The sequence below is a fragment of the Arachis stenosperma genome, chromosome 3 (genome assembly GCF_014773155.1).
Source record: "Arachis stenosperma cultivar V10309 chromosome 3, arast.V10309.gnm1.PFL2, whole genome shotgun sequence".
Classification (NCBI taxonomy): Eukaryota; Viridiplantae; Streptophyta; class Magnoliopsida; order Fabales; family Fabaceae; genus Arachis; species Arachis stenosperma.
In genome coordinates, this window is record NC_080379.1 from 52,100,139 (window position 1) to 52,112,760 (window position 12,622).

The window sequence follows — 12,622 nt, forward strand, 5'->3', positions numbered from 1 at the left end:
TGTGTAGAAACTCCACCGTTGAAAATACATAAGAACAAGGTCTAGGCATGGCCAAGAGGCCAGCCCCCAAAATGTGATCTAAGATAGCATAGGACTGATCAAATATGATCAAAGGATCTAAAGTGATCCAAAGATGAAAATACAATAGCAAAAGGTCCTATTTGTAGAGAACTAGTAGCTTAGGGTTTACAAAGATGAGTAAATGACATAAAAATCCACTTCCGGGCCCACTTGGTGTGTGCTTGGGCTGAGCATTGAAGCTTTCATGTGTAGAGACTTTTCTTGGAGTTAAACGCCAGCTTTTGTGCCAGTTTGGGCGTTTAACTCCCACTTTTGTGCTAGTTCCGGCGTTTAACGCCGGGCAGTCTTGAGCTGATTTGAAATGCCGGTTTGAGCTATCAAATCTCGGGCAAAGTATAGACTATTATATATTGATGGAAAGCCCAGGATGTCTACTTTCTAACGCAATTAAGAGTGCACCAATTGGGCTTCTGTAGCTCCAGAAAATCCACTTCGAGTGTAGGGAGGTCAGAATCCAACAGCATCTGCAGTCCTTTTCAGCCTCTGAATCAGATTTTTGCTCAGGTCCCTCAATTTCAGCCAGAAAATTCCTGAAATCACAGAAAAATACACAAACTCATAGTAGAGTCCAGAAAAGTGAATTTTAACTAAAAACTAAAAAAAATATAATAAAAACTAACTAAAACATACTAAAAACATACTAAAAACAATGCCAAAAAGCGTATAAATTATCCGCTCATCACAACACCAAACTTAAATTGTTGCTTGTCCCCAAGCAACTGAAAATCAAATAAGATAAAAAGAAGAGAATATGCAATGAATTCCAAAAACATCTATGAAGATCAGTATTAATTAGATGAGCGGGGCTTTTAGCTTTTTACCTCTGAACAGTTTTGGCATCTCACTCTATCCTTTGAAATTCAGAATGATTGGCTTCTATAGAAACTCAGAATCCAGATAGTGTTATTGATTCTCCTAGTTAAGTATGATGATTCTTGAACACAACTACTTTATGAGTCTTGGCCGTGGCCCAAAGCACTCTGTCTTCCAATATTACCACCGGATACATACATGCCACAGCCACATAATTGGGTGAACCTTTTCAGATTGTGACTCAGCTTTGCTAGAGTTCCCAATTAGAGGTGTCCAGGGTTCTTAAGCACACTCTTTTTGCCTTGGATCACGACTTTATTTTTACCCTTGCCTTTTGGTTTGCCTTTTGGTTTAAAGGGCTATTGGCTTTTTCTGCTTGCTTTCTCTCTCTTTTTTTTTTCTCGAACATAATCTCTCTTTTTTTTGTATTCATTGCTTTTTCTTGCTTCAAGAATCATTTTTATGATTTTTCAGATCCTCAGTAACATGTCTCCTTTTTTCATCATTCTTTCAAGAGCCAACATTCATGAACAACAAATTCAAAATACATATGCACTGTTCAAGCATACATTCAGAAGTCAAAGTATTGCCACCACATCAAAATAATTAATTTGTTATAAAATTCAAAATTCATGCAATTCTTCTCTTTTTCAATTAAGAACATTTTTCATTTAAGAAAGGTGATGGATTCATAGGACATTCATAACTTTAAGGCATAGACACTAAGACACTAATGATCATAAGACACAAACATAGATAAACATAAGCATGAAAATTTGAAAAACAGAAAAATAAAGAACAAGGAGATTAAAGAACGGGTCCACCTTAGTGATGGCGGCTTGTTCTTCCTCTTGAAGATCTTATGGAGTGCTTGAGCTCCTCAATGTCTCTTCCTTGCCTTTGTTGCTCCTCTCTCATGATTCTTTGATCTTTTCTAATTTCATGGAGGAGGATGGAATGTTCTTGGTGCTCCACCCTTAGTTGTCCCATGTTGGAACTCAATTCTCCTAGGGAGGTGTTGATTTGCTCCCAATAATTTTGTGGAGGAAAGTGCATCCCTTGAGGTATCTCAGGGATTTCATGATGAGGAATTTCCTCATGTCCATGAGTGGGATCTCTTGTTTGCCCCATCCTTTTCTTAGTGATGGGCTTGTCCTCATCAATGAGGATGTCTCCCTCTATGTCAATTCCAACTGAATTACAGAGGTGACAAATGAGATGAGGGAAGGCTAACCTTGCCAAGGTAGAGGACTTGTCTACCACCTTATAAAGTTCTTGGGATATAACCTCATGAACTTCTACTTCCTCTCCAATCATGATGCTATGAATCATGATAGCCCGGTCTATAGTAACTTCGGATCGGTTGCTAGTGGGAATGATTGAGCGTTGGATAAACTCCAACCATCCCCTAGCCACGGGCTTGAGGTCATGCCTTCTTAGTTGAACCGGCTTCCCTCTTGAATCTCTCTTCCATTGAGTGCCCTCTTCACAAATGTCTATGAGAACTTAGTCCAACCTTTGATCAAAGTTGACCCTTCTAGTGTAGGGGTGTTCATCTCCTTGCATCATGGGCAAGTTGAATGCCAACCTTACATTTTCCGGACTAAAATCTAAGCATTTCCCCCGAACCATTGTAAGCCAATTCTTTGGGTCCGGGTTCACACTTTGATCATGGTTCTTGGTGATCCATGCATTGGCATAGAACTCTTGAACCCTTAAGATTTCGACTTGTTGAATGGGGTTGGTAAGAACTTCCCAACCTCTTCTTTGGATATCATGTCGGATCTCCAGATATTCACTCTTTTTGAGTTTGAAAGGGACCTCAGGGATCACCTTCTTCATGGCCACAACTTCATAGAAGTGGTCTTGATGCACCCTTGAGATGAATCTCTCCATCTCCCATGACTCGGAGGTGGAAGCTTTTGCCTTTCTTTTCCTCTTTCTAGAGGTTTCTCCGGCCTTTGGTGCCATAAATGGTTATGAAAAAATAAAAAGCAATGCTTTTACCACACCAAACTTAGAAGGTTTGCTCGTCCTCGAGCAAAAAGAAGAAAGAAGAGTAGAAGAAGAAGAAATAGAGGAGATGGAGGGGGGCTTTGTGTTTCGGCCAAGGGGGAGAAGTAGTGTTTAGGTTGTGTGAAAATGAAGGAGTGAAGATGGGTTTATATAGGAGTGGAGAGGGGGTGTATGGTTCGGCCATTATGGGTGGGTTTGGGAGGGAAAGTGGTTTGAATTTGAATGGTGAGGTAGGTGGGGGTTTATGAAGGATGGATGTGAGTGGTGAAGAGAATGGTGGGATTTGATAGGTGAGGGGTTTTTGGGGAAGAGGTGTTGAGGTGATTGGTGAATGGGTAAAGAAGAGAGAGTGGTGGGGTAGGTGGGGATCCTGTGGGGTCCACAGATCCTGAGGTGTCAAGGATAATTCATCCTGCACCAAGTGGCGAGCAAAAATGCTCCTTGTGCCAATCCTAGCGTTAAACGCCGGGCTGGTGCCCTTTTCTGGCGTTAAACGCCAGTCTGGTGCCCCTTTCTGGCGTTAAACGCTAGTCTGGTGCCCCTTTCTGGCGTTAAACGCCCAGAATGGTGCCAGACTGGGCGTTAAACGCCCATTTGCTGCCCTTACTGGCGTTTAAACGCCAGCAAGCTTTTCCTCCAGGGTGTGCTATTTTTCTTTCTGTTTTTCATTCTGTTTTTGCTTTTTCAACTGTTTTTGTGACTTCATATGATCATCAATCTATAGAAAACATAAAATAACAATGGAAAATAGATAAATATAACATTGGGTTGCAATAGCTTGACAGTAGGCTCTCATGGAGCCTCACAGATGTTCAGAGTAATGTTGGAACCTCCCAACACCAAACTTAGAGTTTGAATGTGGGGGTTCAACACCAAACTTAGAATTTGGTTGTGGCCTCCCAACACCAAACTTAGAGTTTGACTGTAGGGGCTCTGTTTGACTCTGGTTTGAGAGAAGCTCTTCATGCTTCCTTTCCATGGTTACAGAAGGATATCCTTGAGCCTTAAACACAAAGGATTCTTCATTCATATGGATGATCAATTCTCCTCTGTCAACATCAATCACAACCTTTGCTGTGACTAGGAAGGGTTTGCCAAGGATGATGGATTCATCCATGCACTTCCCAGTCTCTAGGATTATGAAATCAGCAGGGATGTAATGGTCTTCAATCTTTACCAGAACATCCTCTACAAGTCTATAAGCTTGTTTTCTTGAATTGTCTGCCATCTCTAGTGAGATTCTTACAGCTTGCACCTCAAAGATCCCTAGCTTCTCCATTACAGAGAGAGGCATGAGGTTTATGCTTGACCCTAGGTCACACAGAGCCTTCTCAAAGGTCATGGTGCCTATGGTACAAGGTATTGAGAACTTCCCAGGGTCCTGTTTCTTTTGAGGTAATCTCTGCCTAGTCAAGTCATCCAGTTCTTTGGTGAGGAAAGGGGGTTCATCCTCCCAAGTCTCATTACCAAATAACTTGTCATTTATCTTCATGATTGCTCCACGGTACTTAGCAACTTGCTCTTCAGTGACATCTTCGTCCTCTTCGGCGGAAGAATACTCATCAGAGATCATGAATGGCAGAAGTAAATCCAATGGAATCTCTATGGTCTCAGTGTGAGCCTCAGATTCCCATGGTTCCTCATTAGGGAACTCATTGGAGGCCAGTGGACATCCATTGAGGTCTTTCTCAGTGGCGCTCACTGCCTCTTCCTCTTCTCCAAATTCGGCCATGTTGATGGCCTTACACTCTCCTTTTGGATTTTCTTCTGTATTGCTTGGAAGAGTGTTAGGAGGGAGTTCAGTAACTTTCTTACTCAGCTGACCTACTTGTGCCTCCAAGTTTCTAATGGAGGACCTTGTTTCAGTTATGAAACTTTGAGTGGTTTTGATTAGATCAGAGACCATGGTTGCTAAGTCAGAGTGGCTCTGCTTAGAATTCTCTGTCTGTTGCTGAGAAGATGATGGAAAAGGCTTGCCATTGCTAAACCTGTTTCTTCTACCATTATTGTTGTTGAAACCTTGTTGAGGTCTCTGTTGATCCTTCCATGAGAGATTTGGATAATTTCTCCATGAAGGATTATAGGTGTTTCCATAGGGTTCTCCCATGTAATTCACCTCTTCCATTGAAGGGTTTTCAGGATCATAAGCTTCTTCTTCAAATGAAGCGTCCTTAGTACTGCCTGGTGCAGCTTGCATTCCAAACAGACTTTGAGAAATCATATTGACTTGTTGAGTCAATATTTTGTTCTAAGCCAATATGGCATTCAGAGTATCAATCTCAAGAACCCCTTTCTTCTGATTCGTCCCATTGTTCATAGGATTCCTTTCAAAAGTGTACATGAATTGGTTATTTGCAACCATTTCAATGAGTTCTTGAGCTTCTGCATGCGTCTTCTTCAGATGAAGAGATCCTCCAGCAGAGCTGTCTAATGACATCTTAGACAGTTCAGACAGACCATCATAGAAGATACCTATGATGCTCCATTCAAAAAGCATGTCAGAAGGACACTTTCTGATCAATTGTTTGTATCTTTTCTAAGCTTCATAGAGGGATTCACCTTCCTTCTGTCTGAAGGTTTGGACTTCCACTCTAAGCTTACTCAATTTTTGAGGTGGAAAGAACTTTGCCAATAAGGCATTGACTAGCTTTTCCCAAGAGTTCAGGCTTTCTTTAGGTTGTGAGTCCAACCATATCCTAGCTCTGTCTCTTACAGCAAAAGGGAATAGCATAAGTCTGTAGACCTCAGGGTCAACCCCATTAGTCTTGACAGTGTCACAGATTTGCAAGAATTCAGCTAAAAACTGATGAGGATCTTCCAATGGAAGTCCATGGAACTTGCAATTCTGTTGCATTAGAGAAACTAATTGAGGCTTAAGCTCAAAGTTGTTTGCTCCAATGGCAGGGATAGAGATGCTTCTCCCATAGAAGTCGGGAGTAGGTGCAGTAAAGTCACCAAGCACCTTCCTTAAAAGATATGATTCAGACATTAAACCTTTCTCAACAGAAAAGGCAACATACTTGAAATGTTTGAATCAAATCATTAATTGTTAGCAAGTATTTTTGAAAATGGAAAGAAATTGATTTTGAAAATATATGATTGAAAAGATATGATTTGAAAAAGATTTGATTTTGAAAAATTATGAAAACTTGAAAAAAAAATCTGAATTAAAAACAAAATCTTCCCTCTTGTGCCATCCTGGCATTAAACGCCCAGAATGGTATCCATTCTGGCGTTTAACGCCCAAAACTCTACCTTTTTGGGCGTTAAATGCCCAGCCAGGTACCCTGGCTGGCGTTCAAACGCCAGTTTTCCTTCTTCACTGGGCGTTTTGAACGCCCAGCTTTTTCTGTGTAATTACTCTGCTGTATGTTCTGAATCTTCAATTCTCTGTATTATTGACTTGAAAAGACACAAAGAAAAATTTTTTTTTGAATTTTTTATGATGAGAAATAATCAAAATGCAACTAAAATAAAATAAACAATGCATGCAAGACACCAAACTTAGAAGTTTGTATACTATTGACACTAACAAATTGAGAATGCATATGAGAAACAACAAAACACTCAAGACAAGGGAATTTAAAGATCAGAGTAAGGAAATCATCAAGAACAACTTGAAGATCAATGAAGACACATGATTGAATTCAAAAAAATGCAAGAAGAATAGAAACATGCAATTGACACCAAACTTAAAATGAGACACTAGACTCAACAAGAAACATAAAATATTTTTGGTTTTTATGATTTTATAATTTTTTTGTATTTTTCGAAAATTATATGGAAAAGAAAATAAAGAGATTCAAAATTTTTAATAAGAATTCCAAGAATCATGCAATGTTAGTCTAAAGAAATTAGACATGGCTAGCCAAGCTTCAGCAGGACATTACATTCAAGAGCTAAATTGATGAGAATCAATCAGCTTTGGTGATGATGAAAATATCACCTTGAAACTCTAGAATTCATTCTCAAAAATTCTGAAGAAAAATACCTAATCTAAGCAACAAGATGAACCGTCAGTTGTCCAAACTCAAACAATCCCCAGCAACGACGCCAAAAACATGGTGCACAAAATTGTGATCATCAATCACGCCATCAACATGGTACGCTCAATTGTAATCTCAACTCTTTATCACAACTTCGCACAACTAACCAGCAAGTGCACTGGGTCGTCCAAGTAATAAACCTTACGCGAGTAAGGGTCGATCCCACGGAGATTGTTGGTATGAAGCAAGCTATGGTCATCTTGTAAATCTCAGTCAGGTGGATTCAAATGGTTACGGAGGATTAATTATTTAAAAGATAAATAAAACATAAAATAAAGATAGAGATACTTATGTAATTCATTGGTGAGAATTTCAGATAAGCGTATGGAGATGCTTTGTCCCTTCTGTCTCTCTACTTTCCTACTGTCTTCATCCAATCCTTCTTACTCCTTTCCATGGCAAGCTGTATGTTGGGCATCACCGTTGTCAATGGCTACAGTCCCGTCCTCTCAGTGAAAATGTTCAACGCGCTCTGTCACAGCACGGCTAATCAACTGTCGGTTCTCGATCATGTCGGAATAGAATCCAGTGATTCTTTTGTGTCTATCACTAACGCCCCACAATCGCGAGTTTGAAGCTCGTCACAGTCATTCAATCCTTGAATCCTACTCAGAATACCACAGACAAGGTTTAGACCTTCCGGATTCTCTTGAATACCGCCATCAATTCTAGCTTATACCACGAAGATTCTGATTAAGGAATCCAAGAGATATCCACTCAATCTAAGGTAGCACGGAGGTGGTTGTCAGGCACACGTTCATAGGTGAGAATGATGATGAGTGTCACGGATCATCACATTCATCAAGTTGAGGAACAAGTGATATCTTAGAACAAGAATAAGCTGAATTGAATAGAAGAACAATTGTAATTGCATTAATACTCGAGGTACAGCAGAGCTCCACACCTTAATCTATGGTGTGTAGAAACTCCACCGTTGAAAATACATAAGAACAAGGTCTAGGCATGGCCGAGAGGCCAGCCCCCAAAATGTGATCTAAGATAGCATAGGACTGATCAAAGATGATCAAAGGATCTAAAGTGATCCAAAGATGAAAATACAATAGCAAAAGGTCCTATTTGTAGAGAACTAGTAGCTTAGGGTTTACAAAGATGAGTAAATGACATAAAAATCCACTTCCGAGCCCACTTGGTGTGTGCTTGGGCTGAGCATTGAAGCTTTCATGTGTAGAGACTTTTCTTGGAGTTAAACGCCAGTTTTTGTGCCAGTTTGGGCGTTTAACTCCCACTTTTGTGCCAGTTCTGGCGTTTAACACCGGGCAGTCTTGAGCTGATTTGGAACGCCGGTTTGGGCCATCAAATCTCAAGCAAAGTATGAACTATTATATATTTCTGGAAAGCCCAAGATGTCTAATTTCCAACGCATTTGAGAGCACGCCAATTGAGCTTCTGTAGCTCCAGAAAATCCACTTCGAGTGCAGGGAAGTCAGAATCCAACAGCATCTGCAGTCCTTTTCAGCCTCTGAATCAGATTTTTGCTCAGGTCCCTCAATTTCAGCCAGAAAATACCTGAAATCACAAAAAAATACACAAACGCATAGTAGAGTCCAGAAAAGTAAATTTTAACTAAAAACTAATAAAAATATAATAAAAACTAACTAAAACATACTAAAAACATACTAAAAACAATGCCAAAAAGCGTATAAATTATCCGCTCATCAGTGGCCTCTGTCACGCGTCCGCGTAGGTCACGCGGTTGCATCAATTGGAATTTTTCTTGTCACGCGGTTGCGTCAGTCATGCGGCCGCGTCATAGGTGTTCTTCTTTAGGCGCGCGGTCTCGTCAGTCATGCGGCCACGTCGCTGCTTCTTCGTGCTTGGCATGCGGCCGCGTCGTCCATGCGGTCGCGTCACTGCCCGTTTCTTCACAAACTCCGTTTTATGCTTTCCTTCCATTTTTGTATGTTTCCTTTCCATCCTTTAAGCCATTCTTGCCTTAGGAGATCTAGAACAACTCAACACACCAATCACGGCATCGAATGATAATAAAGGGTAATTAAAATAATTAATTTCAAAGCATAGGAAACATTTTTTACATAATAACGAAGGGAAAGTAAAACCATGCAATTTACATGAATAAGTGGGTGAAGAATTGAATAAATCACTCAAATTAAGTACAGAATATATCATAAAATATGGGTTTATCACCAACCTCCTCAGACGAGGTCAGAACTCGACACAAACTCCGTTTTAAGGAAGTCGGGATTAATAATTAGCTGGAAGATAACACTTATTCAAATAAGTAACTGTCCCTAAAATCTCTCAACCTACTTCCAGGAACCATATCTCAACTTCCCTAAGATAAAGGGACGGTTATCCACCTTAAAAGGTGGAGCTACTCCAACGGTGATTATTGGTTCACCACTATAAATACACTGACGCCCCTCAGGTATCTTTAAGTTCCAATACTCTCTAAACCTGCTAAAATCCCTTGCTGACTTAGGCATCGGAGTGTCTTTGCAGGTATCACCCCCTATTCCTTCATACACACAAGTCGAACTGCGGCTCCCGGATGCACACAAAGTCGGAGACTACCTCCTTCAGACAGTTGGGCCATCCTAACAAGTCCAGCCCATTAATCTCCGGTTACCCACCATAGCAATAATATTTTTATTTTATTCTTTTAATTTTATCCCAAACCCTAATTTTTTAAAGATCCAACCCTTCAATCTTTACAATCCCACCCTACCACCCCGATCAAAGTCGCACCTTCACTTCATCTTACCATTATCATCGCAGTCCCCTCAACTCATTCTACCAGCACAACACTATCTATCATCATCAACGATAACACCCAACCAAATTGGGTTGGTCTAGTGGTTAGCTCTCTAATCTGCTTAAGCAAGTGTCGGGAGTTCAAATCCCGCCTTATGCATATGTAGCAACCCAATGGCCAGCAACAAACTCTTAAATTGAGCTCAGTACCATACTAGATTAGTAAAATTTTGATAATTATTTTTACAAAAATAAAACTTAAAAAATATTATTTAAAAACTTTTCTTTAATAAAAATATATTTAGTTATAATATACGAAATTTAGTGTTTACAAGAATAATTAAACTTTCAAAGCATTTAAAAATATGTAAAAGTATGTATAATAAAAATAATAAATTTAAAATATTTAATAATTTTTAATTATAAAAAATTATACATATGTGTATTTTAACTAAGATTTTGAAAACTGGATCGGTCATCGAACCGCTCTAGTTACTGATTCATTAATTTACTAGTCCAACTAATTCAATCGTATTCCAATTAAAAAAACTTTTATAATAAAATAATAAATAATTTATAAATAAACACTCTAAAATATAATTATAATCTAATATAAACTTTAAAAATATCTTCTAAATTTAAAGTAATACGTAAAATATCATCAATTAAAGTCTTAAGATCTTTAAAATAAGTACAAACTTAAATCTAAATATAAAATTCCAACATAAAATTGTCATCAATCATCAAAATTTGCACAAATTTACATATAAAATGATATAAAATGAAAGTAAAAGCTCAATTTAATTCTCCAAAGATTTTAGCACCATCAAATTGGTTCTTTACACTCTAAATATTTTGTACATCAATTTAGCCTCTCTATTTAAAATGGCACTAATTAAGTCCTTCAGTCCTTTAGTCTAATCTATATTTAAATATTAGTTGGTCTCTAAATTGATGATTATTTTGTTCTACAAAAAACCACCTCAATGTTAAAAATTTTAGAACCAACTAATTTGATATCTGATATGTTTTAAACAAATTTAAACATTTACTACTTTATCAGTTAACATATACAGAAGAATAAGCAAGATGAACTAGAAAAGAATTCTATAGAAATTGATAGAGTTCTAGTAGGATAGAATAGTTTGATTATAGAGGAGAAAAAATTCTAAATTCCTATGTTTGTGTTCGAATTCATTGTTAGGATGGAGCGTAACGTTTACAACCTTCATCGCACAAAGGACTCTTTGATGCGTAATTGCAAGGAGTTTCAAATTCCTTTAGAATGGATGCTTGATAATGGAATCATTGGCAAGGTACAATAACAGAGCAATGTAATCATCCAGCAAGCCGTATACTTTCATAAGATCTTTGATCCAACAAATACATTTGCAGATAAAGCTAGGATCGGTTAAATTGGGAAAAAGTATATGAAAAGGGTGGCTATGGAACTGCAAGCAAATTCATCACTAGAAAAAGATTCAACAATGGATTACATACTTCTCCAAGGAGTGAGATTTTCTTTTAGGATCCATCAGGTTTGTCCAATTTTATAATTTATAATTTAGCACCTTTATCTATCCTTTTGAGGTTTTTAGTTCATACATATCCCAATAACTTTCTGTAGAATCGTTATTAAACATGGTAGAGGTATAACTATTAATCATTTATGCAGTTTCCAGGAGGATTTGATGCAGAAAAAATGCATGAATTTAAGGAACTTCGCAGCCTTGCCTCTTTACTTAACAAAATGTAAATAGAAATATTGGACAAGTGAGCTCTGAGTCACTGATCTTCAACCACAGAGGAGGACGGAGGGATGGCGACAGACGACAACCACCGAGCTCGAAGAAGAAGCAGCGCGCCTGCGACTAGTGACTGCGAACAAATCGAAGACTTGGACAATTCCCCTGACTGCGATGCATGAAGACTCGAGGAGACAAGCCTTTGACTGCGATGGATGGCGGCAAACACGGCTCCTTCTTGCTAGGAGTGACAATGGGTAGGGCAGGGTTTGGATCCAACCTTAACCCTATTCGCGGGTTGAGATTTTTATATAACTCAACCCTACTCTATTCGCGGGTTGAAAATATCCCAACTTTAACTCTATCCGTTCTTAACCCGTGGGTTACTAAAAAGATGCAACATTATTATACAACTTGATAATAATTTAAAATAGAACTGATTTTTATGTAAAAAAATTAAATTATCAATTAATGATCTTCTCCTAGTGACTAAGAATCTTTTGCATTTAGTAAGAGATCCTTGGTTCAACATCCACTTGAAATATATATATATATATATATATATATATATATACAAACAATAGAATTTGCGTGGATTCATCTTCGAGTTAGAGAGCTCCCCGCGTTTTAGGCCGGTTCGCATCCGATGTGGAAGTTCCCTTCCTTCATGGCATCTCCTCTTCAACAATTCACGTGTTCGCTTCTGATTCTGCCGCTCCAATGTCACTTCTCCGAATTTCCTCCAGCATGTCGCTGCTTTTGGGGATACTACTCCGAATTTCCTCCCACATGTCGCTGCTTTTGGGGATTTGGTTCCATAGGTGATGGTTACTTCGAACCCTAGCTCCCATGGTTTCTCTTCTATTCTTCTTTTCTCCATAATACTAATCTCTCTCACTCATATTCTCCTTCTTGTTCTCTTTCTTTCATTTTATGGTATTCCCTACTCTCGCTGGTCTGCTCTCTCTCAATCTCTGGCCAACTACCGTTTGCAGTTTCTCTGGTCTAGGTCGGTGCAATCAGCTCCGGCGAAGAGTTTGGTCCGATAGATGGTGACGGTTACGGAGAATTCGGGTTCAACATTTATCAGGCTCCTTTTCTGTAGCTGTCTGGTCACAAGCGAGGATTTCGACCAGTTTTTCCAGGTGAGGTGCCATATTTTTCATTGTGATTTGGATCTTGGTTGCC